Source organism: Pan troglodytes, chromosome 7, assembly GCF_028858775.2.
Source record: "Pan troglodytes isolate AG18354 chromosome 7, NHGRI_mPanTro3-v2.0_pri, whole genome shotgun sequence".
NCBI lineage: Eukaryota > Metazoa > Chordata > Mammalia > Primates > Hominidae > Pan > Pan troglodytes.
Window position 1 is genome coordinate 23,498,267 of NC_072405.2, and position 24,588 is coordinate 23,522,854.

The following is a 24,588-nucleotide window of genomic DNA, read 5'->3' on the forward strand; positions in this document are numbered from 1 at the left end:
ATAAGTATTCACTGAGTGCATGAAGGGGTGTTTTACTTAATTTGAAAACTAGCTGATTTCAATCAGAAATAACAATCATATAAGACTTTCGCCTATAATTAGTGAGACAAAGAAGTCTACAACATTGATTTTGCCCAAAGTATTAACCGTGAACAGTTTTTTTTCAGCTAGTGGGTTTTTAAGCATTTAAGCAGATCTTATTGGCTTCATTGACTAGTATTCAACAGCAATGCCTCTGAATGCGTTTTTATATGAGATAATCACTTTTTTCATGATATAATGTCAGTCGAGTGGAGACCTTTCTATTTCTTATAGTAGAAATCACCCTAACTCATATAAAGCATTAAGTCCAATGATTTCCAGAAAGTCACATAAATCAGCCAACAAGAAGTTTTAAATTAACGTTAAAGAAGAAGGCAATTTTGTTTATTTAGCTCTACTAGCTGATTCTTGAATTAAGCCCAAGTATTCTTCATTATTTATTTAAGTAAATAAAGCCACTTATGGTAATTGTACAATATTTCCTTTCAGCTCTGTTCTCCCAACATTATATTCCAAATCAATTCCATATTTATATTTAAGGCAATGCTTCTAACACAAAATGGTTATATAATTCAAATGAAGAAACTCATGAATTTGCTTTAAGAATTGGTGCTTTTCCATCTTATTTCCCACAAATTAGAATACATGTGCATGTAATGCACATTTTACAAGAGGAGAGACATTTTTTAGAACACGATAGTTTTAGAAAAGGAGAAAATAATCTCCAGACAAATGGTTATAATACAAAATTAAATTTGATGTGATTTTAGGATATCTTATTTTTAGTAAAGTTTATCTCTTTTACTGCATGAGTTAATTTACTGTAAATAGTATTTATGACAGTGCTTCACAGTGAGGAAATAGACTCAAAATCACATAAAGAACTTTTTATTATCATAATAACTTTTGGGCACATTTCTCCTTCTCACTAGCTTTCTCCCCACAAAATCAAAACCAATAACTTATTAACTTAAAAAATTATTTCTATTTCTAAATATCAAGATAACTATAGCCATAAGGTTTTTTAAAAAATAAGCTCTTCGTGAGTTTGATTACGGACTATTATAAAAGATTTTTTTTCCAATTCAAGTGCTTTCTCCAAATATAGCATTTAAATTCCAAGTAAACTATGTGAATTTATTTTATAAAACAAAAATAAACTCACCAAATACTATTTATGAAAATGATTAAGGATTAGGAGAAAAGTTATCTGTTGGTGTGGGTGAGTAGGGGGGTATATGATATCCGTATTTGTGTATGATACAATAATTACATTTTATTTAAACATATATGTAACAACTTACACATTATTCTTTTTATGGATACATATATTAATGTATGCTTGTTTAATTTTAACCATGTCTACATAATAATCTCCATTTTCCAATGGATTCATATACTCTTTAGATAATCTGACTGCAGCATACCACTCCAAACATCATACTTCATTCATTGGAGTATTGTATCAAGTGGGATTTCTACCAGTCAAATAAAATAAATGCAAAGAATGGACACAAGAAAAATTAGTGTGATCAGCAGATTACATATCCTCTTTTGCAATCCTATGAGTTTATAAACTGAATTAGCTCCTAGAACATCTGTTACTTGAGGAATTGTCCTGTATAGACATATTGTCAACTATATTTTAAAGTATCTCTCTGTTAATCTATAGATCTACATTAGCTGAAAATGCAAATATAGAATTAGCAGATGCTAGTGTAAGAAATCAGTTTCACTGGGGACAGTTTTTGTCTTTGTCTTTCCAGTTGGTAGTCATGAAATGTGTTGAGATTGTTTCATTTTGTTTTCACTCATTGACATGAGTCATTTAACGTTTCCTACGAAGAATCTCTCTAAATACTAAAAACATTTACCAAGTAAAATTCCTGTTGTGCTTGTTTTAAAAAACGGATAAGGATCATTTGTACTTAGCAGAATTTATTTGCATAGAAACAATTAATGTTTTAAAGCTTTTCAATCTGCCATTTTCACAGGAAAAATAATAAATATACATGCTGCAATTATATTTGCATTCTTATTTGCTTCCTTTAAGACATCCATTGTCATATTGTATCAGGAGATGTTGATTTGAGAATAAGAAAGAAAGGAAGGGAAGCGGAAGGAAAGGCAGAGAGAAGGGAAACTGGAAAAGAGTGTGGGAGGAAAAAAAGACGAAAGAAGGTACAAAATAATATGATAAAATCTCCCCTTTTTTGCAATAGCTCCACTTTGACATTCATCCTCCATTCACTCATTCATTAAATATCAAAAAAATATAGATATGCTCACAGAGATGGAAGAAACCATAAAACTATTAAAAGCTTGGTACACAGTAGGCACACCACAAATATTTGTGTTTTTTCAGAGATTCAGGAAGATGGCCATACTTTCACTATAATGGTTTTGCTTTGATATAGATCAATCTGCATTTCCTTCAGTTTAGCAGTAATAATTTTATATGATGGATGGTCCAGGTCACATTTTAAGAGTAAACAAATTTGGAAGGTCAATTTTGTCAGAAAGTAAAGAGAACTAAGAGCAAAGAGTTTGACCAAGGTCTACACAATGACCTGTATTTATTTATTAGGTTAATATATGTTTATTGTACAAAAGCGAGCATACGTTTTCTCTAGAGGAATCATGACCTCCTGAGATAATTTTTTTGAAACACCTCCTCTAAATGGTCATTTTCACTTTTTGTAAAGAAAGCTTTCCCTCCAAAAGCTTGCCTGGTACCCAAATCAAGAGAGCCAAACAACAGTCTTACCACACATTTCCCATCGCGCTCAAGGGACTCTTTGTGTACAGTTAGCATTTCAAAATACTTCATGAGGACCTTGAAGCATTTTTTTTTTTGAGATAGAGTCTTGCTCTATTGCCCAGGCTAGAGCGCAATGGCACAATCTCAGAGCTCAGCTCACTGGAACCTCCGCCTCCTACCTGAGCCTCCCAAGTAGCTGGGATTACAGGTGCGTGCTAGCATGCCCAGCTAATTTTTTTGTATTTTTAGTAGAGAAGGGGTTTTACCATGTTGCCCAGGCTGGTGTTGAACTCCTGACCTCAGGCAATCTGCCTGCCTTGGCTTCCCAAAGCTCTGGGATTACAGGCATGAGCCACCACGCCCAGCCCTTGAAGCATTTTTCCAAGTAAGACTTCCTACCATATTCAGAATTTTGTTTATTTCAATTTCTTCTTGTCTTGTCATTGATTTCCTTTGTTCCACAGTCTAAAGGCCTCACCTTGGTATTTCAGACCCATAATAACCTAGCTTCAACACATTATCTACCATTCTTTCTTGTCACTCTCCACCAAACCTCCTGTGTTATAGCCTACCTGATTTTCTCACCCAATTCTGCATATGCCGGGCACCTTCACAAACCCATGGTTTGATGCCTGCGCTACCCGAAATTCTCCTCTGTACACTCAAACCCTACTCTCACAACCATATCACCAACGGCAAAATCCTTGGCTCATTTAATTTTATATCCCTTATGGTAAACCTTGTTATACCTTTAAGTAACCCTGATATCAGAGTGCCATCATCTTCATAGAACAACCTATGTATATTATTTGTAAACAAATCAGGAAAGATGAAATGAAAGGATAATTCATTTCATTCATTCATTCATTCATTCATCTATTACGTATTTTGCACCTACCATGCAATAGGCTTGACACGGCTCAGAAAAGACAGTGGTTGAGATGCACTCTCAGCCCTCATGTGACAGACTAGTCAGAGAAATAGGCAAGTCAAAGATTAGAAATCAGACAATGTGGTGTACTTACAATAAAGCTTTCTTGAAACAGTGGCCCAGAGACTTGTTTCAGAAGTCAGAGTTCTTTCAGCACGAAAGAATGGTGCAAATCTACAGGTTGATATTATTCAGATGTTTTTCAGATAGTTTCAGAGCCTTCAAAGTTTTTACATAAACTCTTATTTAAAATTGTGGGGGGAGGTGTGTGTGTGTGGTGGGGGATGGGGTTCGGTTTGTCAGCAATCAAAAACTTGTTTTGGAGCCAAAAACTATCAACAAAGATTTGCAATTTTGTAAAAAGTCTTCTTTAGTAACTATAACACGAGAAATAGTGTTTCCAAAACTGGTTTGCAGCAGCTAAATGACTACTCCTTCCCTAATTCAATCAGAACTGGAAAAGGTATACAGTTAGTTCTTCTGAGTTTTAAGTGACTTAGAAATAATTAATTTCTTTTCTCAAGAATGGACTATCTATGGATTCAGGTATCCAATGACCTAATGTGATTCCAATCATTTTACTGTTATAAATCTTCTATTATAAAAATCAAGAATACAGTGTCAAAAAATAAAAACTCCCCAATATACTTTAATACAACAATAGTAACTCTAATTTAGATCAATTAAAAAGCTTAATAATTGTGCAGTGCATATAAAAAAATCTAAAAGGCTTTCTGTTTATTTGTTCTAGATTATTATTGCCATAATTTTCAACTAATAAATCACTAGGGTTTAAATTTAATTACATATATTGTTCAAGACTGAAAAATTCTAAATTTTCTCATGATCTAGTCTGTATTCAACGTATTTATTCTCAAAAGGAAAATATTTTTTATTCATTTCGTATTTGCAAGCATACCTAGCCCAGGCAGGTAAACTTTTAACAAATGATATAGAAAATATATTTGACCAAGTTGAACGTCACCGCTTAAGGGATTTATACTGAACTATAAACTTAGGAATGTTACATAGTATTTAACCCTGAAAACAATTTAAGATTTTAAAGGTTTTAAAGAAAATCTTATTATTTTTAATCCATCATGTTAGATCTCAAATTCTCCTTAAATAACATATCTCCACTAATCCATCATTGTTTTTGAAAATATTTAAGTCATCATTATATGAAAGTATGCGATGAGAAATACATAGAGAAAACAGACAATAAGGAATATAAAAATAACTCACATTTAGGAAATTGCTCATAGGAGCTTCAGCTGTAGAGATAAAGCATGTACAAATAATACGCTAGGAATAGAAGCAGTTGAAAAAATACTGATATATTTCAGAAAAGTGAGTGAAGTCTTTGCTTAAACTTCAACTCAGTCCTACCTATTTAATTATACAAAATGACTCTAAAATATTAAAGGTAAAACAACCCAGAAGAAAAATATTAAACTTTTATCTACCCACGCTTAAGGGCTCAGATTGCTGGATTTGAGATTTAGCTCTCATTATACAACCCTGGGCCAAACAGAATCTCAGTTTTCTCATCTGTAAAAATTGCATACAAGTAGTACCTACATCAAGGGAATGTGGTGAAGATTAAATGAGTTAATATTTAGCACTTCATAATTAGAGCTACTATTATATTCCCAGTGTTTTTACTTCTGTTATGGTAACCCCTCCCCCAGTAATGGGAATATTCTTACACCAAAATACTATTGGCTTTTGTGCTATTTCTTTATTCATGTAAAATTTTATTCCTGAATCCCCCTCCCTGTGTAGATAGTTGCCCTGGTGACATTCTTTTATTCCTTTCAACAGCCCAAATCCCTGAAGATGATGTAAACACAGCTTTAGCTACTTCGGAACATTGTTTTGATGAGTAATGTGGGAAGAAATTTTAAGTACGCATACAAATTTTTCTTAAAATACACCTGAATTTTAAAATCAGCTTCCAAAATGCTGGAATATAACAGTTTGTTTCGTTTTAGTACATCAAAGATGCTACAAAAAAATTTTGAAAAAAGAAACACATCAATCCATTTAAATATTTTCTAGTCATTGTAACTGAGCATCAGTTGAAAATACTCATTCTTTATGCTCTTCTACAACTTTGAAATTTGGATTTCCACTTCTTTGGTATTTGGAGGGACAGCCACTAACGACTAATCCAAAGTCTCTTTCTGGTTTACTGGCATCAATGCCAAACTCATCAACAGATCCCATATGCCATGCATAAAACAAACCACCTTCACAACCATCAAGTCTATGATAAGTTGTACAACTCCTAAAATTACCATTTCCACTGAAGTCTTCTGCCCCATTGCCATTAATCTGAGAGAGAATTTTGAGCTGCTTTGAGAAAATTCTGTTGAGTTGTGCATTCTTGTGGTTTCTCACTCCAAGAAAGCAAAAGCAGCCTAACCAGTTTTGTTTTATTTTAGATATACAGAGAAAAAAGGAACATTTAAAAAAATATACTGGACTAAGGATTCCCAAAGACAGAGATTCATACCAAATATCATTTTAAAGTGACATCACAAATGACACATTTTACCCATTTAGTGGAGATTATTTAATGACCACTACTGAAGTTTTACCACTTATAATTGGTGAATACTGGTAGTGGAGGTGGAAATGAGGGTATAGTTGTGTGGAATTTAAATCACATAGGTAAGCATCATAGAAACACATGACCGGAAAGGCTAATATCCTTTGAGCAAGTCTCCTGATTCTAATAGTTTAATGTATTATTTCTCTTAATTTTTCAATGTGACGATGATAATAGCATTCACCAAAGACATTTGGTAGAAGACTATAATTATCAAAAATATGGCAAGTTGCTTGAATATATCATTGAATATAATCTTAGGCTAGCCAAGAATTCTAAAGCATTTAGGTACAAAACATTCATGAGGACATCGTTATAACTGTCACACGTTGAATTATTGACAAATTTGGACTATTTATTTTAATATCCTTTGAGTATTTTCTATGTGTTAATCACTGTTTTAAGCAATTCATTTAATCCTTGTAAAACTCTATACAGTAGGTACTGTCAGATGGTACTTTGGAGATGAAAAATATTGAAAACCACCACCAACAACAAAACCTGACACATAAAGGAGTGAAATAAATGACCAATGCCCACAACCAAGAGATGGTAGAATAAAGAATTTCAACTCAGTTAGTCATATTTCTGGTGCCCATATTTCTAAGCATTGTTCTCTTACAACTGCAATTTTTTAGAATTCTCTGTAATCCTATTTCTGGCTGAAATATTAGTAGCTACTGTTGAGTTGTAACAAATCTATAGAATACTTCAATATATGAAAATATAATTTTTCATGGGTGGTACCATTAGGCTTTGTGTAATCAACAATTTAGCCAAAGCAGAGAATCATAAACCAAGGTCTACTTATTTTTTACATTTATAACCAGGGACCTCATTTTCAGGCAAAATACAAGCAATTGCCTTCAAATCACTACATCTCAAACATGTTCTTATCTTAATATTCTAGCAGCTAAAAGCTGGGCAAATTCTCAGTGGCATTCTTCTACTCTATAACTAGCCAGTGTAACTTGTTAGAGTATATGTTTTCTGAGTTGACCCTTATGGAAAAACATTTTTTCTTAATAGAGTTTAAGACAAAACATAGAGTTATTTATCTTTAAATAAATATAGTTTACAAGTAGTTTTAGTACTTCTTATCCAATGGGCTACTCACCTGAAATAGTCCTCATATCCCACCTCTAATCACACACCCCCACACACACCCACACACACACACACCCCCCCCCCACAACCCTCCCTTTGGTATAACTCATGGAGACTGAAGTCAGCCCTAATAGTAAAACATTCTGTAAAAGGTTGTGCCTATGTAAGTTTATTCATGGTGGGCACCAAAACCCTATATTAAAGGTCAGGTAGATACGAACTTCAAACATTGTTCTATAACTTGTGTGGTAGGAACAATAATATTCCCCCAAACACACATGCCACGACGCCCATGTCTTAATCCTGGAAACGCATGAATATGTCACCTTATCTTGCAAAAGGGACTTTGCAGATGTCATTAAACTAAGGGCACTGAGGTGGGGAAATTATCGTGGATTACCCAAGTGGGCCAATGGAATCACGAGGGTTCTAATAAAAGGGATGCAAGAAGGTCACAGTAAGAAAGAGGAAATGTAAGGATGGAAGTAGAGATAAGAGAGAGACAGAAAGGGAGAGAGATCTGAAGGTTCTACACTGTGGCTTTGAAGATGGAGGGGGACCATAAGCCAGGGAGCCAAGGCCGCCTTTGGAAGTTCGAACAGGTAAGGAAACATTCTCTCTTCGAGATTTCAGAAAGCAGCCCTGCTGAAAACCCGATTTTAGCCAAATGAAACTCATTCTGGACTTCTGACCTCCCAACCTATAAGGTAAGTTTGTGTTGTTTTAAGCAGTTAAGTTTGTGATAGTTTCCTATTGCTGCTGAAACAAAATTAACACATTGGGAAAGTATCTACAACTTGGGACGTGGTTTTTAAAAAGGAAATGTTAAAAAATGACTGATGATTTATTTTAGAATAAAATTCCCATCTTATTATCTTAGCATCTATTGCCATCCAAAAAAATAAACTATAAATACTACACAGTGAGGTTCTTAAATCAAGATTTATTTTTCTGATGAACCAATAAGAACATTTACATTCTGAAAACTGTAATACAGTCTCTAATCTAAGTCTTATCTCGATCCCACTTCTTGCAGTGTCCTACGAATCATTTTCCGGGTACCCTGCAGTTTTCTTGGCCCAGTGTAGAAATCCTTTACTGGGAGACCTGTGTCCTCCTGTCAGCATCATTAATCTTTGAGGACGGTGTGCAGGACCTGTGTACGGGATTACTCATGTGGAATGATGGAATGTTCGGTAACTGATTTGTCTGAACACTCTCCTTCCAACTGCCAAATGCTTGCTGCTGGCTCTGTTGATGCAGGGATGGCTTTTGTCTGTGGTCTTAGTGCTCGGCAAGCTCATTTTCATGCCCATCTCTCAGCTCTCTCTAACCTGAGCATCCTTTTGTCTCCTGCAACTTTGTTTCTTGCTGTCATCAGCCTCCTCTTTCACAACGCTAAAATGATGGGTTATATTTTTATCCCTTTGGTGACAAGAGTCCTTGCCTGATTGGAGCTCAAATTCCATTAGTGTGCCACCCCAGTGAAATACTTCTATAAAGCAACTAAACGTCTCTCTGCAGGATTACTCTGAAATGCTGCCATTTGGTATGTTCAAGTATAATACTCGGTCTTACGACAACCGATTTTTCATCTAAAAAAAACTTACCTCCCACATTTCAGTGTGAATTTATAACAAGTCATTTAAACTGTATGTTTATAGTAAATGAGACTTAACACAAGCTAATAGCTACTCTTTATAAATTTATAATGGGTTTTATACATCCTTAGGCTTCAATTTTTTAAAGGCAGGAACTATCCCAAATGCCACCTTATAAATCAGATGCCACTGTTTTAAATACAAAGATGTAGTTCTTTTCTTAATCCAAAATTTGGTTTGCTCAAAACTAGATTTGACAATCTCCTGTTGTCTCCATTTAACTCAAGAAAAGCTCCCAAATGAAAATACCCCAGTGAAAAAGTGCAGGTATCAAAAGTCCAGCAAGCTTAGGAATCATGCATGAAAGCTAGAATACATGAAATGTTATCATCCTGCAAGTGAGAAGAATATGATAACATAGCATCATTTATTACACTCCATTAGGTTAAAACTAACATTGTATTATATTGTGGGTGTTAAGACTTGCCAAAGTTTTCATTTAACTATGACTACAGAAGAAACCACCCCTAAAATGTAGTGACTACAAACAGTAAAATTTCTTTTATTTATTTATTATTATTATACTTTAAGTTTTATGGTACATGTACACAATGTGCAGGTTAGTTACATACGTATACATGTGCCATGCTGGTGCGCTGCACCCACTAACTCGTCATCTAGCATTAGGTATATCTAAAATTTCTTATTTCTCATAATTCTATGGGCTGCAGGGCTTCCTCTGCTGGTGGTGGCTGGGCTCACTCATGTAACCGCATTCAGCAGCCAGGTGAGAGGGGCTGGGAGGCCCAGGCCCCACGGTTGTTGCTGGTTGGCAGCTGGAGCCCATATGTTTTTCTTCATGTGACCTCTCATTCTCTAGCAGGACAGACTGTATTATTTACATGGTGGTCTCAGAGCAATAGTCCCACAGTGCAAAGAAAGAAGTTGCAAGGTCTCTTTAAGCCAAGACTCAGAAATGACACTGTCATTCTTACCAGAATCTATTAGTCAAAGACACAAACCCAGTTCAGATTCAAGGGGTAGGGAAATGGACTTAACCCCTTTGTGGGAGGAGCTACAAAATATCACAGCTACATTGTTCAATCTGCCACACACAGTGTGCTTCAACCCTGTCAGGTGTCTTTATTTTATCACAATGCTTTTACTGTCTGAGCACATAGTGAAAGATAAACCTCAAATTAGCATTCAAATTAGTGTCGACATTAACAATTTCTTTTTTCTCTTCTTCAGCATACATACGATGGCCTGTTTTGAAGAAAAAGAGAAAGGATATAACATCTTCACGAAAACTAAGTTTCATTTCAGAATGTGGCAGGAAAAATATCAAAGAGTTTACATTTTTGAAAGCACAAATTCAAAGCATAATATCATGAAAATAAGAAGGTGGTGTAGGAGGCACTGGTATCTTCGCAGATAGAATTCTCAGTTGCAAATAATAGAAACTGAAGCAGAAAGAATTTATTGGAAGAACATTAGCTCACAGAATCAATGAAAATGTGGGTAAATTCAGCTTGAAAATCAGAATGAATAAAGAAATGATAGGTCACCAAAATCATAATAGAGCTGTGACTTAAGACCCAGCGGCGTCCAACCCCACAATGCCAGATTCTGAGGGCCCTGCCTCAAAAACGGGGGGAGGCAAGGTCTAAAATTAACCACTGATTATTAGAATTTCCTTCAATATAAATATTATACTGCAGTTACACTTATTTGCCAATTGTTATTTCACCTTATCCTTTAGGTAGTAAATTATACGCACACACATACCAATATATTTACATTATATGTGTATATATACACACACACACATTCGTGTATATATATACACATACACCCATCTAAACACATAATACATACCATATTTACATTATATATGTATATATAATGTACAGATACATATATTTACATATGTAAATATATGTATTATGTTACATTATAAATTTATATTATATATTACATTATATATGTATAATGGCAGTTTGATATGTATTAAGATTTATAATTAATGATATATTTATGTGTGAGGAAAGAGAAACAGAGACTATATATAATAATCTGTAAACATTTTAATATTGTTGAGTAGGCTGATTAAAAATGTAAAGCTAAGCAAGTGTAGCTAAAAATCTTCACCTATTTGCATTTTTACACCAAAATATGATTTCATGTTCAAGTATGAAAGAGGGATCAGTTATGCATTGTACATTGAACTCAAATTTTATATCTCAACAAGGGAAAACATCAACTTAAAAGTTTCTCATGATTCTTTTATACAATAAATATGCATATTAAATTTCACAGGGCCTTTAGGGTATCTTTATTCTAGTCTATCATACACTACACATTCTAATAAGAAGCTATTGAAAATTTAGGTTAGGAAATGAAAGTTTTTACAAGTAGCACATCAATCTGGGGTAATTCATGTACAATCTTGTGAAATGGATCTGCTATACTTTAGAATAAAAAAGAAATTCAAATTAATGCATAATATCAAGTAGCTACAACTCTAAGATGTTAACTGTATGCTCTAAAAATGTTATCCTAATACAACCCTTAATAACAATAGTAACAATAACAACAGCTACATTAATGGCTGTTATTTACTGTGAGGCTACAGTGTGCCAGCCTCTTGCTACTTAGGCATAGCTAAATACACAATATTGAACATGGGGGAATCAACTAGCTCAATGTCGCACAGCTAAGTTACAGGGCTTCAAGCCTCATGTGACTCTATGACTTATTTTTTTACCTTCCTGCGCTTTCTTGTTGAGGAAATCAATCTAAAGTCAGATTTAGGTATCAAGGAAAAGCATAGGTTTGCAGGCTAATGGAAGAGCTCCACAAAGAGCAATTTGATTCAATGTTGTTTAATTCTTAACACATCAAGTAACTGAAATTTTATCTTGTAAATTCTACCATATGAGAGTATTAATACAGTGATTCATTTAAAACATATTTCATGACTTTCCTCTGCCAAAACTAGGTACCAAAACTTCATACATTTTTAGGAACATCAACTTCGGATAGAAATGATACCCGACATTCTGAAAGTTTGACAGAACTTGGAATGACATTTCATTTTCATTCATTCTTTCATTCCTCATGTCTTCATTAACTTAACAAACATTTCTTGAATGACTGCCATGTGTAACTGCATTGTTAATCTTTTAAAAAATGTGTGTGATTTCAGTGATAGCAGAAAGCAGCAAAAATCTGAAGCTCACTTTCAGTCTAGACCATAGAAGCAATTCCCTCAACCATTAAAGTAATTTAATCCCCCATTAAATACAGAATTTATTTCTAATGTTTAATTTTTTAATGTTTTAAATTTGTGTAATAAAGTTGAGCAATACCATTACTTATGAGATTCGAATGATCCGTGTGTTCTCAAAATCATTGTCACTCTGCAATACTCTGGAGTTATAACTAATTACAATTTTTAGCCAGGAGGGAAAGCATGAAGGAAATTATGGCTTCCATTTACGGTTAGAAAGTAAATTAATAGATCATCTTTATAAATAAGAAATAAACCAGCTGATACTCCTCTACAGTCAGGAACCTATAAATTCAATTTGCTAACACCTGTCAATAATATCAAAGCAGAAATTAGTAATTACAATATAAACTATTGGCTAGAGAAACAAAGGATATACTTCATTAGTTTCAGAAAAATAAGCCTCAATTAAAAAATAAATTATGGTTATGAAACCTAAACTGTATTAAACCTTTGGGGAAAAAAATTTCATGTTGAATTGGGCAGAATAGGACAAGCATTTCTTAAATGCATTGCTTCTTCTCTAACCAACCACTCACAACATCATGAAAATATAAGGGCCAATTACAACAATAAATAGTAGGATTCATAGGGAAGAATGATAGCAACTTCAGATTACATGGCATATTTGTTGTGGTCTATACTTTCTTGTTTCTTGGTTTTAAAGGACCAAAGTTAGGTATACAAATTTTGTTTAGGAAAATTCTTTAACCAAAAGGGCCAACACTGTAGAAATTTGCATCTCTTCATCCAAAGTAAACCATCTGGGTATGTGTTCAGCGAGTCTCCTCAAGTTCTTGTATCAGATCTTCAAAAGTCAATATAGCATAACTACTGATTTACATCTGTAGCTTTGGACTCATTAGAGCTCCAGAATTTAAATATTTCAGAGCTAAATAAATTGGCTCTTGATACTTGGATCTAAACATTTGAAGAATTCAGTAACAACCTCATTAGAATTCTACCAAGACTTCCTCAGCCCTGGGGTTTTCCATCATGTTCCAGGCCATCACTGGTACCTCCTACAAGGTATCAGAAGACGGCCTAGCTGTCCCACTGTGAAGATAAAATTAGACACAGCTGAGCTCCATGAATACTGACAGGAGATATATGGAGCTCCCTTACCTAAAGGAGGGTAGGGGGTACCATGGATAGCCTAATGGTATGATATGACATTCATGAGAAGTAACTACGAATAACTATAAAACTAGACTTTCCTGTTGTCTCTTCCATCTTATGACTGTTACATGGAGTCATATCACCTTAGATCCTTTCTATAACATTAGTGAGAGCCAGCCTGGGTGGTCAAGATCAAAACATAGTAGATCAGAAATGCAAGTTCTCCTGATAATATTCCTGAATTGTAGGAACTATCAATATCATTTAGAGATGAGGAAAATTAACAAGCTAGGCCAAGACACAAACCCACGTCTGCCTGACCCAAAGTCCTTAACCTGTCACACTCTGCCTGAGTTCTATTCCATTCCCAGAAATAACACTTGCATATCATAGGAATTCTAATCAAAACTCAAATTGAAATGTACATTCTGTTGGTCTCTAAATATTCTTTTCCCTTTGAATCTCTATTTTCAGTAAAAATAACAAACTCTCTCCCCTCCCCCACTACCAAAGTGTCCCAAATCAGATCTACTTTATTTATTTATTTAGACAGAGTCTCACTCTGTCACCCAGGCTGGAGTGCAGTGGCACCATCTTGGTTCACTGCAACCTCCGCCTCCCAGGTTCAGGTGATTCTCCCACATCAGCCTGCAGAGTAGCTGGGACTACAGGCCTGTGCCATCAAGTCTGGCTAATTTTTGTATTTTTATTAGAGAGGGAGTTTCACCATTTTGGCCGGGCTGGTCTCGAACTCCTGACCTCAAGTCATCTGCCCACCTCAGCCTCCCAAAGTGTTGGGATTACAGGCGTGAGCCTCCGTGCCAGGCCTAGATCCATTTCAAAGAGACAAGAAGAGAAGATACACCAGGTACCTGCTGATGACTCATAGTTTGCTTCATATTTAGTCATCTGTAATTATATAATACTTGCAACAATCCAGCAAGGTAGAGCAAGTGTTTATGTCCTTTCACTTCAAGTCGTCAGAGGACACAAGATTAATAAATGTCAGTTCAAGACCAAGTCTTTGCTTCTGTCACTGCTGGAACCATACAAATCACCCAAGTTCATGCACTGAGTCTGCATCTAGGCTTTCTAAAAGGTACCATTCAATGGCTTGTGAAACTGCTACTCTGCCTCCCTCAACTCACAGGGAAAATCATGCTCAACCACTGCAATTACATGACTGGAAAGAAGCACACATTGCAATGTATAGAAACTAAACCTACCCCCACCTTCTGGCTTTTTGGTAACATACTTGAAAAGCAGGATACAGATACGTGGAGCATTTTTTCACAACACAGTCATTTATCTACCCTGACATGTCTATTTTTTCAGTAAGAAAGAGTGACTATCTATATAAAAAATATCAAGCCAATTCAGTCAACAGTACTTTTAAATGTTTTCATTTTCACTTACTATGTTTCTAAAGGGTTTACCCATTAATGTAGTTTGATTTTTTTCATTCTGATTTAAAAGAATTAGGGACGCTTTTTCCTCTTATTTTAGAAACTCAACCACTCCTGATTCTATTGTTGTCCATGTCAAGATCAGAAAAACAGTATTCCGATATTAAAATGTGATGAAAGCAACTGAATAAGAATTTCACAACCAAGATCCTTGGTCAAAATATCAAAGCAAAGGAGGAATCTAAATGTGATCTTTTGCCATCACTAACCATTGCCTAAGTAATAGCAACTCTGATAGAAATCTTTCTGTAGAGGCCAAATGCTCATGAATCAATGAGTGAATAAAGAAAAGGTGGTAGAATAAAGAAATGTGACAGAATACTAGTCAGCCGTAAGAAGGAAAAAAATAATGGCATTTTCAGCAATCTGGACAAATTTAGAGACCATTATTTTAAATAAGGTAACTCAGGAATGGAAAGCCAAACATTGTATCTTCTCACACATAAGTGAGAGCTAAGCTATGAGGACACAAAGGCGTAAGAACGGTACAACGGACTTTGAGGTCTTGGGGAAAAGGTTGGGACGTGGGTGAGGGATAAAAGACTACACATTGGGTACAATGTACACTTCTTGGATGAGAGGTGCACCAAAATCTCAGAAATCACCACCAAAGAATTTATTCATGTAACCAAACACAACCTGTTCCCCAAAAACCTATTAAAATAAAATAATAATAATTTAACAAGAATATAAATTTTCTGAAGTAGCTTCTAAGTCAGACATTTTACATATATTTCTGAATTGATAGTTGGAACTATCAATACCTTTTAGAAATGAGAGAAATTAACAAGAACTTGGGCAGGCTCACAGTGTAAATAAAAAGCTAGGTTAAGACAAACCTGGCCGGGCCTGGTGGCTCACACCTATAATCCCAGGACGTCGGGAGTCCAAGGTAGGTGGATCACCTGAGGTCGGGAGTTCAAGACCATCCTGGCCAACATGGTGAAACCCTGTCTCTACAAAAATACACAAATTTTCCTGGCATGATGGTGGGTGCCTGTAATTCCAGCTACTTGGGAGGCTGTGGCAGGAGAATCACTAGAACCTGGGAGGTGGAAGTTGCAGTGAGTTGAGATCATGTCATGGCACTCAACCCTGGGCGACAGAACGAGACTCAGTCTCAAAAAACAAACAAACAAAAAAAACACCAATATGTGCCTTACCCCAAGACCCTCTATCCTATTATATTCTGCCTCGGTATCTTTTCTGGAAGTTTGTATTCTTTCCAAATCTCAGAAGTAATATTTGCTTATTATAAGTAAATTTAAATGTAAATCTATATTCTAACAGTTTCTAAACGGTCTTTTGCCTTTTATCTCTATTTTCCCTGGGATAACAAAATCGACAGTAGTGGGATTTTTATTTGGCTTCTCAATTATACCAATGTCAGGCCTTGAGTGTACAAACCCCGTGAGTCCACTGCAGTTTCATTATGCACATCTTTATCAGGTTCAGCTCAAATAGAATACACCGGATTGAGGGCAAACAAGATCTTGATCTTGTAAATTTCACTATATGGCAAGTAGCACATTGATTCTTCATGCAAATATCACACGCTACTTAAAACTTAAATTGGTTTGGTTTAGAAGACTAAAATGATACTTTTAAATAGAGAAATGTGGCATTCATATATATCACATGGTTATTATAGCAAGTGATAAAAATTGAGTGCAAATGGAAAGGAAAATAAATGAATGGCCAAGACCTCTTACAGCCTGCCATTCGGAAAGTCATTTTCAAAAATGCATATGATTTAGCAGTGCTTCAAGATCAATAACCTCCTTGTCCATCAAAGGAAATATCCAAGAAATAACACAAAAATGATGTAAAAATAAATGAAATAACTATAATTTTGCAGCTTAATTACACAATTTACAAACAATTCAAATGGATTCATTTATTCTACTTTATGTGTTATATAGCTTTTGCCTCAAAACTAGTTTTTCTTTTTTAATAAACTCCTTATGGGACTACGTTTATGTAAGAAACAATAAAATATTTCTCATATTATTGCTTTACCTTTAGACTTATCACATATGAAATAAGAAAAACTTTGTGGCCGTAATTAACTTTTGAAATTATGACCAATTATAGTAGCTATCTACTCCTAGCATTAAACAGCACTTCTGTTAAACATCTTACATCTCTTGAAAATTGTTGGAGAGAACTCTGTATATCCAATGGTAATAAAGAGGCAGTTGATCAGCTTAAGATTGTTTCATAATAATTATATAGAGTTGGAGCCACCAAGGACAGTACACAATCTATAAATTCAAAAAGCCAACGTCAAGTAACATTTTCTCCAACTTAAAATTCAAAAAGTATGCAGCAGGGTTTTATTTTGACAACCGTGTGTAGAACGAAAGACATGAATTAAAGGTACTTTAGATAGGAATAGGAAAATAGCATGAATTAAATCCACATTATCTGTAATTGCATTATTTTTATCACCCACCCACCAATAAAACACCTATGCTTCAGTCAAATTGGGCAGCTTACTTTCTTCCTAAAAATGACTCAAAATTTTGGGCATTCTGCTTCACTGGAAATTGTGGGTATCAGAGGCTAGCTTTCTTGTGAAGTCTTTCGTCACCCAACTAGGGTCTTCCCTTCCTTTGCGATGCTCATAGCACTTCACGAGAATGAAACATCATACAATAGAAAGACTCATCTCAAGTCCTGCCCTCTGTATAAAGCCCTTCCAGACTTATCTTTGTGACCTTTCATAAACACCCCACATAATATTAATCATCTCTACTTTTTATGTTAACTATAGCCCACATAACATCTACTATAATATTTTTAAAACCTCCAGCATTTAATTGTTTATCTACCACTCTCTCCCAAGAGAGGGGCACTATCTGTAGACAAGATTATGTATGATTCAGTGCCAAATCCCTAAAAATTTCACAGACATTGAAAAACCAGTTAGTGAAATTTGAATGAATGAACTTGGCCCTGTCTTTAAAATCTTTCATTCTAATTAGGTGATGAGAAATAAGCACATCTACAGTAAAGTTTAAAATAGAATTTTTTCATGAAAATTCAATTCTAAAAAAAGTTCAAGTTAACAGTGAAACAGGTTGTCATGCCAGTTCATGACTCCCTGCAAAAGGAATTTTTGGATTAAAGACTTAAATGTAAAACCCAAAACTATAAAAGCCCTGGAAAACAACCAAGGCAATACCACCCTGAACATAGGAAGGGGCAAAGATTTCATTACAAAGACACAAAAAGCAATCACAACAGAAACCAAATTGACAAGTGGGATGTAATTAAGTTTAAAAGATTTTGCACAGAAAAAGGAACTATCAACAGAGTAAACACACAACCTACAGAATGGGAGAAAATATTTGCAAACTGTGCATGTGACAAAGGTCTAATATCCAGCAACTATAAGGAACTTAAATTTATAAAAGAAGAACAAACAACCCTATTAAAAAGTGGGCAAAGGACATGAACAGACACCTACCAAGGGAAAACATACATGCGGCCAACAATCACATCAAAGAAAAGCTCATTATTACTGATAATTAGAGAAATGCAAATAAAAACCACAGCGAGATACCATCTCATACCAGTCACAATGGCTATTAATAAAAAGTCAAAAAATAACAGATGCTGGTGAGGTTGTGAAAAAAAGGGAAGGCTTATACACTGATACACTGTTGGTGGGAATGTAAATTAGTTCAACCATTGAGAAAAGCAGTATGGCAATTACTCAAAGAGCTAAAAGCAGAACTACCATTCACCTCAGCAATCCCATTACTGGGTATATACCCAGAGGAATGTACATCATTATACCATAAAGACACATGCACACAAATGTTCATTTCAGCACTATTCACAATAGAAAATACATGAAATCAACCTAAATGCCCATAAATGACAGATGAGATGGAATACTGTGCAGTCATAAAAAAGAATGAAATTGTGTCTTTTGTGGGAACATGGGTGAAGCTGGAGGCTACTATCCTCAGCAAACTAATACATGAATGGAAAACCAAATATTGCATGTTCTTACTGGGGTCTACTTGAGGATGGAGGGTGGGAGGAGGGAGAGGAGCAGAAACAAAATAACTATTGGATACTGGGCTGGATACCTGGGTGCTGAAATAATCTGTAGAATAAACTACCATGACATGAGTTTACCTATGCAACAAACCTTCATATGTATGCCTGAACCTAAAATAAAAGTTTAAAAAATACCATCCTAGTTTATGGAAACAAAAACTACTTAGGGCCACGGTAGTCAGGGAAGGCTTTGCAGAAGATGTGAGAATGAGCTCCATATTACAGGCTGAGTTGGTTGTGAGCAGTACAAAGGGGTTTCTGGGAAGGGCACCATCAAGAACTTCAGCATTTCTTGAGAGTAGTGACTTACCCAATTAGGCTGCAGCAGAGGGTCGTTTTAAGAAGAAAAATAAAGATAGGAAGGTAGGCTGCTTTTACTCTGGGGAGTCTTTTTTTTTTTTTTTTTTTCTTGAGACGGAGTCTCACTCTTCGACCCAGGCTGCAATACAGTGGCACCATCTTGGCTCACTGCAACCTCTGCCTCCTGGGTTCAAGCAATTCTCTGCCTCAGCCTCCGGAGTAGCTGGGATTACAGGCGCCCACCACCACACTTGGCTAATTTTTCTCTTTTCAGTAGAGACGGTGTTTCACCATCTTTGCCAGGCTGGTCTCGAACTCCTGCCCTTGTGATCCACCCTCCTTGGCCTCCCAAAGTGCTGAGATTACAGGCGTGAGCCACTGCGCCCAGCCGGGCAGAGTCTTTAATGAGCAAATAAAGAGATTTTTTTTTTCTATTATAGGAGTCATCTAAGATTTCTTTCATAATGGCATAATTTGAGGGGTACTTTAGAAAGGTGAATTTGACCTTAGTATGAAAAAGGGGTAAGAATTGGAATGAAAGGTAGGATGGAGGATATGAATTAAAAATTTGCTGTAATAAGACAAATATTATCTAATAAGGATTTAGTAAAATAGCTTGCAGAAAAAAGGAAAGAGTAAATGCAAGAGATATTGTCAAGAAATAACTATCAGCAACTACAAGACGAAGAGATGTGGGGCTTGAAAAGGCAAACAGTGAGAAGTCAGTTGCTAGGTTCAAGCCTTTGCAAAGTGAGAGTTCTGGAATCACTGAAATATACAGGGACGTTAATAGAGTAAGCGAGATTTAAGAGCAGAAAAAGCTGTTTTTTTCCAGACACACCAAGTTTGGGTTGACAGCAGGCTAATCAGGCAGCAATGCTAGGCAAGCAATTAGAAAATTGGACCTTTGAAAGAAGACTAGGCTAGATATTTAGCGGGAATTATTTTCTGGGATGAAGGTTGAAGACCTATGAATAGATGATGTGTGCCAAAAAACATGAAAAATTAGAAGGCTAGACTGGAAACTAATGAAGTATCCATGTTTAAGGGACAGGAGGACAGAAAGGATCTGGTGAAAGAGACAGAAGAATAATCAAAGGAGCAGCAGAAGGATGAAAAGAGTGGGATCATAGAAATCAGGAAATAAAAGAGTGGGCAGAGAAGTGGAGCAGACTGCTCGGTGGTGCCCACAGGACAAGGAGATTTGGCACAATGATCATTTTTGCAGTTAAAGCTGTGAGGTCAGGAATCCTAGAGAAGGCAGGTGACAGCAGCAATCACAAGGAATATGGAAAAGAAGGGTTGTTGAAAAAGTAGAAGCAGATACTTTCCCCATTACTCAAATAGAAAATTTGGAAGTGAAAAGAAGTAGCTAGAAAGAACAGTAAGATTTAAATGAGCTTAAGAAATCAGAGCTTTTTTATATAAGGAGGGAAAGAAGGAAATGAAGGACATTCTGAAATAATCTGGATAAGCTCAAAAGGAAGTTTGACACAGAAAACATAATTGTTATAACAGAAAATGTATGTTGAGTAGTTTCTCAATTTTAATACAAGTTTTTAAAAATTCTATAACTCTTAAGGAATATGGACTGGTGAATGTTTTTCATTTCCTTTGTTTGCTTAGCCTGCTTTCAGATTTCTCCAAAATCTTAGAAACACTGAATGTAAATTTCCTACTCTCTGATAGTTTTATGTGTCTACTAAATATTATTTTCCTCTGTTAAGAAAGAGTAATAAAACAGCAAATAAAACACATTGGAAAACAGATACAGTGAGAAATAATGCCTTTCAAGGCCAAAATAAGTTCCCTTAAGAATGTGTAAAGAGATCAAAGACAGTAATCCCCAGGGTTTGCTGGAAAAAGATGATGAAAGCGTTCATCAGAACCAGGCTAGTGATGCCATTGATTATTTCCAATATAGGTATGGCATATTATAGCAAAAAAAATTTATCATCAATGACGGGTATGATTTAAGACATAACATCTGACTAACCCATCCAAATAATTTGCTGGTAATCTGTTCTAATGACTCTTTTATATTTAATTATTAGCAGTTCCCACCTCATAGAGTGTTTTCCAGAAATGAGTTTATAAATCAGTTGTCAGAAACTCAGAATGTATTTTTCTTTTTTTCCCCAAAGACAGTATTACAAAAATAGTGATTCTTTTCCCAAAGTAACTTACAAAAGCCAATTTATCAGAAACAACATGCACTGTGAATGATAATTATCTCACTGAAAGTTCTAGAAAATTCTGTAAGGTAGGAATTATTAGTATCTTATATTAGCAATGTGTCAATTGAGGCATTAGAGATCAAGTGACTTGCTCAAGGTCCCACATAGCTATGACAGTATTTGCTATTACTTGAAACCTTGAGCAAGTTACTTGACTTCTAATGCCTCAGTTGGCTCACAAACTGCAAGATGCTAATAATCCATATATATAAAGGGATACATATATATGCATATATATATGGAGTAGTATCTTATATAATCCCTATATATCGTAAATATATATATACACATATCCCTATACATATATATATCGAGAGAGAGAGAGAGAGAGAATTGTTCCTAATACTATCTAAAAGGATTTAACATTTTTTCATAAATTACTGCATTTGTTATGAAAAAACTGAGTTCTTCAGAGTGGTGTGGTAGAGGTCAAAGGAATCCTAGACTTGGAGTTCTAAGAAACTACTTCAAGTTCTTACCTTCACAGTCACTCATAACTTTGCATCACAAATATCTTTAGTTTCTCCATCTGCAAATGAATGATTTAGATTAAATGACTTCTAAAGCACCTTTTAGAACAATAACTAAATGATGATAGGATGAATTTGTGTTGCATTATCTTATGTACTTAGCTAGATTTGCAGGGAATATAAAATCCTTGTTTGTAAAACTTTGATTGTTCTTTCACTTTCATAATGAATGTCGTTAGAAGAGAATTCTCTTGTAAGAGACTTCTGAGACTATTTGAAGGGAGTATTAAAAATTAAGGCTTCTGGAATCAAAAAGACCCATGCTCAATTTTCACATTTTATTCCCATAATCTCTTCTTTCATTTATTTTTATGGCCAAGCACAGGAACAGCGAAGATACATGTCAGCATAATAGTAAAAAAAAAAAAAAAAAAAAAAAAAAAAAAAAAAAGTGACTTTCAGCTTGTGTTAAATACCAAAGTATAAAAAGAATGAAAGAATGAAAGAGAAAACAAGCCAGTATTTAGTTCCTTTTGTGGGACAGATGTTTTGCTTAAGTTAAATCACAATTCTGTAAGTGAGAAGATTGAAGTTTAAAAGATCTAATTAAATTGCTCAACACCACATAGATATCAACAGACAAAACATAAGGCAAACTCACATATTTCAAGTTTGTCTTATCCTTGACCGCCAGAAATGACAGATACCAGTAGTTGCCTTAAAAAAATTAATTAATTAAAAAAACTTTTTTTATACTCTAGCATAGGCTGTACTTCTCCCAGCTCCCGGAAGTAAATATACATTGTTCTTAGCTAATCATGGGGGCTTCTCCAACTTTGCCAAGTCATAGGTTTAGTTATGAGCATAGGATGTAATTTTGACCAATTATATTTTAGGAGATGGCAGTTATGGAGTTTCTGGGAGGGATTTACTCACACTATTTAAAAAATCATTTCTCTTCTTTCCCATCAGGTAATGTCTTTCAAAAACACAATACTTCTTACTCATTACCAAAACATAATGCTTCTTACGCATTATTTTATGATTCTAAGAGGACAAGTCTTTGGAATCACAAAACAAAAGGACAATAAGGAAAGGATTTCTTTTCAGAAAGGTAGAAAGAATAAGAATCCTACCATCATTGAGCTGCAGAATTAACTGTGGAACTGAACAAACTATGGGTGTTTATGTGGGGTAATACGCATTTCCTATAGCCACTTTTGGATGGATTTACTGTTATTTTCAGCCAAAAACATTCTAGCTGATACTGTCTGTATGATATGAAGTCATTCATGGCTCTCTCTCCTCCCAATACATTATCCCATAAGCACTCTCTGTGATTCCTCTTCTTCAGTTTCCATAATACTGCTCCTTCTCAAATTTCCCACTGTGTCCTTTATAACCCTACTCCATAACAACTTCCCTACAGTCACAGTCTGTTGCTCTGACTTACCCTTTGCCTCTGTGCCTTACTTGCAACCTGGCTCTTGGCTGTCTTCAGATGAATTACCTCCCAACAGCTGACTTTGTAATCACTCACTTTCACTCCCTGTCCCCTAGACCCCAAGTCTTTCCATCTTCCTGAACGACTTAAATACCTATGCAAAGTATGAACAATCCAATACTCCCTCATCATCTTGTATTGCTCGTCTCTAGTGTACTTTATCACCAGTCCCTTGCAGACATCCACACCAGCGCCCATGCTCAACTGCACCTCCTCTAGCTCTTAAAATCTAAACTTAAGCCACCTACTCTCTGAAAGCAATCTCCTATTGGCCGTTTCTTACTCAGTCACTCCCATTAAACCTTTCCTTACTTTATTTTTATCCAGTTTAGAACCCAACATCCAGCATTTCAATATCTTTGCCTCCTTTATTCCCTCAGTCTTCTATAGCCTTTGCCTAGAAGTCTTGGATCAATCCAACTGTCCAAATTTTCCCCTGCAACACCCAGGCTTCTCTCTCTATATATATAGATATATACATATATAGATATAGATATATATAGATATATAGATATATAGATATAGATATACATAGATATATAGATATAGATATACATAGATATATAGATAGATATAGATATAGATATATATAGCTGTATCTAGATATTGATGTATCTATACCTATGCAGATATTCTATCTGTTGATATCTATGGGTTAATAAAAAGAATTCCAGAACCTATAGATATCAACAGACAGAATATAATGCATACTCACATACTTCAAGTTTGTCTTATCCTTGGCCACCACAAGTAACAGACACTACTGGTTGCCTAAAAAAAAAAAAGTCCATTACTTTTCCCACTCTAGGGTAGGCTTCAATTCACAATTAAATCAGACTCCTTTACCTTTCCCAATGTGCTTTCTGTGTTTTTGAAGTCTATTCTTTTTCTCATTGTGCATACAACTATTTCACATTATCTGCCACCTCCCATGAAACTCCTACTATCCTTCATTACCTACCCAACCTACCATCCCTTCATTCTGTGCTAAAGACCTGCCTCCAATGGAACAGCCAAAAGAGAAGGTCTCATATAGGAACCCCTTCTGTGTCTTGCCACACCTACTACAT

The 24,588-nt window shown here is 35.2% G+C and overlaps 1 protein-coding gene across 1 annotated transcript in view; it reads right to left on the bottom strand.

The window, feature by feature from the left end:
- SGCZ (sarcoglycan zeta) overlaps window positions 1-24,588 on the bottom strand; it is a 1,171,086-nt gene that overhangs the window by 1,120,099 nt on the left and 26,399 nt on the right. The gene's annotated exons all lie outside the window — the stretch shown is intronic.